Source organism: Leptonychotes weddellii, chromosome 14, assembly GCF_054177405.1.
Source record: "Leptonychotes weddellii isolate Sample4059 chromosome 14, ASM5417740v2, whole genome shotgun sequence".
Lineage (NCBI taxonomy): Eukaryota > Metazoa > Chordata > Mammalia > Carnivora > Phocidae > Leptonychotes > Leptonychotes weddellii.
In genome coordinates this window covers 34233769-34240646 of record NC_138382.1, presented here as the reverse complement: position 1 = coordinate 34240646, position 6878 = coordinate 34233769, and the positions used below count along the sequence as shown (strand labels likewise).

General features: G+C 49.4%; 1 long non-coding RNA gene across 2 annotated transcripts in view; it reads right to left on the bottom strand.

The window, feature by feature from the left end:
- The window catches only part of LOC115944180 (uncharacterized), a 30780-nt gene extending 24967 nt beyond the window's left edge, over window positions 1–5813 (bottom strand). For both annotated transcript variants that reach the window (XR_004078754.2, XR_004078755.2), the window contains exon 1: window positions 5561–5813. This is a non-coding gene — a long non-coding RNA (uncharacterized LOC115944180). The remainder of the gene's footprint in view (window positions 1–5560) is intronic.
- Window positions 5814–6878: the final 1065 nt, after the last annotated feature.

Sequence of the window (6878 nt, the reverse complement as noted above, 5' to 3'; positions counted from 1 at the left end):
TTTTTTTTATTCTTATGTTAATCCCCATACATTACATCATTAGTTTTAGATGAAGTGTTCCATGATTCATTGTTTGTGCATAACACCCAGTGCTCCATGCAGAATGTGCCCTCCTCAATACCCACCACCAGGCTAACCCATCCTCCCACCCCTCTCCCCTCTAGAACCCTCAGTTTGTTTTTCAGAGTCCATCGTCTCTCATGGTTCGTCTACCCCTCCGATTTCCCCCACTTCATTCTTCCCCTCCCACTACAAGAAGCCTTTCTTGAGGATTTATTCTGGGAGCCATCTTCATCCATCCACCCACACCACGCACCCATTCACGCGCTCATTCATTATTTTAAAAAGTACATTCGTGTGTCTATGACATGCCAGGCACTGGGAAGGTGCTGGAGGCATGGACATGATCATCCTGTTGGTTATGGTTCTTTTTGTCCTTGAGCTGACATGTCCATGGACTGGCTTTGGAAAGAGAAAAAGCTTAGAGAATGAAAGTGGAGAGGTATAAGTAAGATCTATGTGAGAATTTCTGGTTGTTAGGTTCAGTTTTTCTGTGCCCCCAACTCTTAAAAATGAAGCCAATGACCTTTCTTGTCCCCACCACAGTGTATGGAAGGAGTCAGGTTGCCCTTTAGGCGCAGGGGCTTGTCCCCAGACTCCTCTTTCCTGGCAGATGATCACTTAGCCAGTGATTTGGGAGTGATGATGTTAGATCTTTGGCCACAGCTTGGCCCTTGGACCAGACAGAGGCCAAGAGGCTGGAAAATAAAGAAGAATCTAAAGGGCCTTGATGAAAAAGAGCAAATCCTGACCCTGTAATGAGCTCTACTCTGAGGATAGGTCAAGGCCCCGCTTCATTGGAAGCAACCTGATAAGAAAACCAAAATAAAGTGTTATCACCTCAGCTGGCTGAACCAAGGCCAGTGAGAAAATTGTCCTAGGGAGCCCTGAAAGCAGTAAATGAGAAGCTAGCTTGGATGTCACATGGAGCTTAAGAAGGTTGGAGACATTCCAGGGCTAAGTGGGGGCCTTCTAAGGTCATGCAGTCTACAGTTTTCCAACACCCAAGCCAACATTTACAGCTTGAACTCATGCCCTCCCTGCCCTCCTCTCTTTTGCTTTACCCAAGAGATCTGCAATATGATTGGGTTGCAAATTTTGTCTGGTCCATCCCCATACCTCCCAGCAGGCTTGGCTGGATTTTGTTTCACACATGGTCTAATCTGAAAACAAACACTGGAAATCAGCTGGTAGGGTGGGAGGCCATGTTGATATGACCAATGATCAAGAAAAGTTCCCTCTCTGGATCCCTGCAAGGAATGACTTCAAAGGTACTTTCCTCACACTCACTAAGTATCCTCCTACTCACACACATACTCCACACCTACAGACAGCCACAGTCCCAGTGGATGACTTTGCTATGCTCTGGGCCATTTGGTCATAGAGGAGGCAGCATTTACCTCCACTAATGCAAGGTCAAGTCTGTGAAGAGAATGTGTGCTTATGTAAAGAACCAAAGAAGATAATAGTTGCAGCCTATGTCACAGGCATGGACTAATCTTCGATTAAATAATGATATTCAGATGACATTTCTTGGCAACTGGCAAACCAGCTGGAAAAATAAGTCAAAATTTCCACAGAGAATAGACTGTTTTGCCATCCAAAGCTGGCCAAGTACAAACAACAAAGGTTCTAAATACATGTGAATAAAAGGTCCCAGCTCTCTGGCTTGCAAAGGGGCTCCCTTTTCTCCTCACAGAACTGCACATATGAGCATGCACATATGTGTAAAGTGCACATGTGAATTTAATATCTGCTGCATCCAATTGTCTGTCCTCTTCCTCCTGGGTATTCTGACCCTAGAAACTTCCTAGTCCAGCTTTTCATTTTTCAGATGAGGAGACAGAAATCCGAAGAGCTGAAGAGCTTGAAGGACTTGCCCAAGGCTACACAGCAAGCCAGGAGTCTTGACTCTCATTCCAGTGCTCTTTTGAGTACAGTCTGACCTCCACAGAGCTGATTGGTGGAATCTGTAAGCACCCATCATGGGATGCATGCATGTGTGCAAGAATCAGCGTCATTGGGCTGATGTCTTAAAGGTACGTGTGTATGACATGACCTGATGGGAAAACTCCAGCTTGGACCTAGTCTAATGTCCGAATCCCAAAAGAGAATGGTGGAGGCCCTGATGCAGGGACTATTTACACAGAGGCTGGTGGAGTCAAGGGAAGCTGACAAGGGATGGGGCAGAAACCCATGTGCAACAGTAGAGAGCTCTTCTGGTCCTTAGACCAGAAGGAGGCCAGTAGAGGGAGAAGTTTCCCAAACCCAAAGAGAGGTTGGGTTGCTCTCTTGGTTGGGGGGCTCAGTCAACCAAGGTAGCCTGCATGGCGGAAGCTGCGAATCGATACTGTGACCTCCCCCTTCCCCATTCTCTCAACTCCTACTTGTGCCTCCCGTTGCATGAAGCCAACAGGAGCTAAAGGCAGGGGGGCCAGGATGTGGGCCATAAGTTGGGCCTCCCTGTGGAAGAGAGTGGTGATTGGGTCTAGAGGAGCAAATAGAATATCCTGCATGTCTGGGTTCAAATCTCAAGTAGCTTTGCTACTTACCATGCTGTGACTTGGGATAAGTGACACAATCTGCCCTTGGATTCCTCGTCTGTGAGATGGTTATAATGCCACCCACCTTGAGAGGTGAAGTGACTGGTAGGGTTGCTGTACGTGCAGCTCTGAGCTCAGTGCCCATCACTCCTGGTGCAGTTTTCTCTCCTCTCAGGAACACCAGAGGCTCCTGGACAATTTAGCAATAGAAACCCGAAGCCTTACACTTTTGCAGACCTTCTGATCCAGCAATTCTGCTTCTAGGAATTAGTTTCAAGGAACGAATCTGGCCCATGCACAAATTTATAATGCTTTTTGCCACCCCGCTACTTAAAATGTGAAAATTGGGAGCAGATTTACTGTCTATATCCATCAGGACTCCTAGATGCAAACAACAGAAACGGATTCTGGATGAGTTAAGCAGAAAAGGAATTTATCGAAGTAATACGGGATGACTCACAATTGCCAGAAGAGGCCAGGTTGCCTTGGTGGTTGAAAACAATTAGCCTTCTCCTCTTGCACACTCAAGTTCGTGGCTGATAATTTGTGAGCAGCAATGTATAAACCATGCCCCAGACACCCAGTGTTCATACCAAATTGTGTGGCAAACCATCTTGTCCCTACCACCCGAAGTCATGTTTCGTAGGCAAATTCCAGATGCACCAGTAGAATGAGGGAGATGTGCTTGGTAGCAGCACTTGTGGAAAAGACTTGAAGAGGTTGGTCACCAGCAAGCTCCACACCAAGCCCAGACTGAGGTTCTTAAAGGAGCCAGTCAGCCCACTCCAGTTCACAAAGGCAGTCACAGATAGACTACAGTGATCGTGGGGGAAAGTGGACCCAATGCTGGTACTTTGACCCCAACCTGCCTGTGCCTAGAATGTTGATGCCCAGGTTCCTTTTACTGGGCCTGTTTGCCCACCCAGATGCTCTGTGGGCTATTGACAGCTCACAGCTGCCCACCTTCTCCACTGAGTTGACTGAGGGTGTGCCTTGCCTGGGCAAGTTTTCTTCATCCTCTGACCCCAAGGATCTGGCAAAAGCCAGACTTTTCTCCTCTCTTTTCCTTCTTTAATTTTCCTTCCTCTCTCCCTTATCAGTTTTCCTTGAGGAGCACCACCCCCTTGATAAATCAGCTGTACTCAATCCTTATCGCAAGCTCTGCTCCTAGGAAAGCGGGCCGAAGTCATTGTCTGACTTAGATTTATGCCTGGCCTTGAATTCCATCAAGGGATTTGTGCTTGGGGCCTGGTTTCTGCCCTCATTTGGCTCCCAGGCCCTGCTGTCACCAAGCCCAGCGTGATAGTGAAGGAGAAAAGGCTTACAGTGCTGTGGGAAGGGTAGACATTCATGCAGGGGTGCGATTTTGTTTTGGTCCCCTCACAGAGGAGCCAGATCTCAAATTATCAGACTGGGGTGCCTCTCTCTCTCGTGACCCCCCAGCACCCCGTGTCTACCTCTATTGTCACATACACCAATCACACTGTTTTTATAATACTCTGCTTTCTTGTCTTTCTCCCCGATGAGCCTGAGCTCTAGAGCGAGGAAAGTCTCAAACTCAGAAATGGAAGTGATTGTCATTATCATTGACAGGCACACAGGTAATCTTCGTCAAGCGAAAGCAAGAATCGTCAGAGGACAGGTCTCCCCCAACTCAGGGGGTCAGTACTGATCTTTGGGGAGAGGGGATTTACCCCCAAAGCCAGGCTTGGTTATCAGAGTGGCCCATAGATGAGCTTGGGCTGAGAAATGAATGAGCGCAGATTCTCATTACCTACAAGTCATTAAATTAGGATTAGAAAAAAGGGAGAGAGGAAGGCATGAACATTTGTAAAGGGATACAACATCTGTATTCGGCCGTGCACAGCTACCACACTGGCCCACGGGGCCACCTTTAATGAACAGCATATGTTATGGTTTCTGCAGAGCATATTGTATACCTGCTTTGTGCAAAGCGTTACACAACACAAAGGCGATTTCCGTTGAGGTCCCTGCCCCCAAGGACCTCACAGTTTCAAAGTAAACAGGCGGTTATAGAATGGATAATATTTATTGAGTGTTCACTATGTAACAGGCGTGGTTCGAGACACTTCACATGTATTAATTCATTTAATTCTCCCTGCAACTGTCCGAGATAGGTAATCCTACAAGGGTAAAAACTGAGGCTCAGAGAGGTTTATTAACTTGCCCAAGAAAAGAGCTCCAGAGTGGGAGAGCCAGGATTTGAACCCACACCCTTTTAGCTCCAGAGCCCCTGAGCACTCAAACCCAGCGAATGCTCTGGGCCATTTAGTCAAGAGGAGGCAGTATTTACCTCCAGAATGAGGAGTGCTGCAAAGAGAAGTGACTGAATTACCACAACAAGCCCACTCTTCTTACAGAAAACCTTTACTAATGTCCTACTGGCTCACCCAAATCACTGCGTCCAAAATGAAAAGCGTGCATCCTTTCCCTTGATCGTCTGCCCCTTATCCTCGTCCTTCTGGCCAACCATGTCTCTATCAATGATCTCAATCCAGGATCTCAGAGCTGTCCTCCATCCTTCCTTCTCCCATGTCACCTGTCACGTCTACCTGCTTGCTAGGTCTGCTGGATTCCACATCAGGTAGAACTCCATAACTCAGCCCCTTGTCCCCACGCTCCCGGCCCCCAATTGCTGGGATCACTGCAGTGTCTCCGGCAGCTTCCCGACCGCCGCTCCTTCCCCCTGTCGATGCCCGTCTTACTAATGCCTCCTCACACGGCCCACCCCGGCCACTCTGCAAGCCTCCGGGAAGTGACTCGGACTCTGGTCCAATCCATCCCGGAGGCCAGGGCTCTGCCTTTTTAAGAGTAATTCTGGCCGGGACTAGGAAGTGACTCACCCCAGCTTCCCCCCAGGGCAGGGCAAGAGAGGCCCAGCTGTATGCACCAGAAAGCACACTGCTTCGCAAACAGTTCATTCCCATGTGACTCACCTGGGAATCCTGGTGAAGCGCAGAGTCTGATTCAGTAGGTCTGGGGTAGGGCCTGAGAGTCAGCATTTCTGAGGAGTTCCCAGGGGAGGCGGCTGCTGCTGGCCCCCAGACCTTAGTTTGAACAGCAGGTACTAAAGGGCAGTGTTAGGGGTGACAGTAGGGCTGTCTCCAGCCACAATCTTAGGCCAGGACAAGCAGAGCTAGAGACAAAATCAGCCCCGGAAAGCTTTATCGAGCATGTGCACTAGGCCAGATGCCAGGCCACGTGCTACTGAAAGGCCAGGGGAGCTGGCATGGCGGGGCTCCTGACGTACGTTCTCTCTAGTTCTTTTTTTTTTTTTTTTAAAGATTTTATTTATTTATTTGACAGAGAGAGACATAGCGAGAGCAGGAACACAAGCAGGGGGAGTGGGAGAGGGAGAAGCAGGCTTCCCGCAGAGCAGGGAGCCCGATGTGGGGCTCGATCCCAGGACCCTGGGATCATGACCTGAGCCGAAGGCAGACGCTTAACGCCTGAGCCACCCAGGCGCCCCGTTCTCTCTAGTTCTTGCGATATTGCTCACAATAGGTACAATGATCAGAGATGCTCAGAGGGAGGTTCAGAGGCAGAAAGGGCAGACCTGAGATCCCATCATCATTGCCTGAGTTCTCGGGTACCCGGAGCTGCAGGCCTGTCAACGAACACTAGGCCCAGGCTGGGCCACCTGAGACCCCCCAACCTCCCCTCAAGCGCCCACCTGGAGCAGGCGAAGCGACAGAGCACAGGACCCTCGGTGTGAGGAGGCCCTGAACAGAGACAGCAGAGTGAGACTGGTGGAGAACTCTGGACTGGCTGTTTACCCTGGTTTGACAGTAAAAATGAGCAGCGTGACCCTGAGCAGCATTTTCCCTCTCTGGGCTCCTTTATTCACTGGGAAGGCCAGGGGCAGGACCGGGTACCTAATCTTTGGGGCATAGCACACAATGAAAATGGGGGCCTCTGGTTAAAAAAATGCCTACGAATTTCAAGATGGCAACAGCAGATCATTAACCCCGGAGCGGGACCCTTCCCAGTGTGGGGCTCTGTGTGTCCTCACAGGTCGCACACCCATGAAGCCAGCCCTCGGGTAGGGTGGGACAAAATGATGTCTAATGCCCCTTCACGCTCTATTGTCCAGGAAAGTTGCTTTTCTGCTGTCATCCTCATTTTGCATATTTATAATTTATCTGTCACCCAGAAAATACGTGCGGCAACCTCTCTCCACCTGGCTCTGCCTCTGTCTGGTGTCATAGGATCATCTCCCTCCTCGTCCCATCTGCTCTACCACCCGAAGACCTT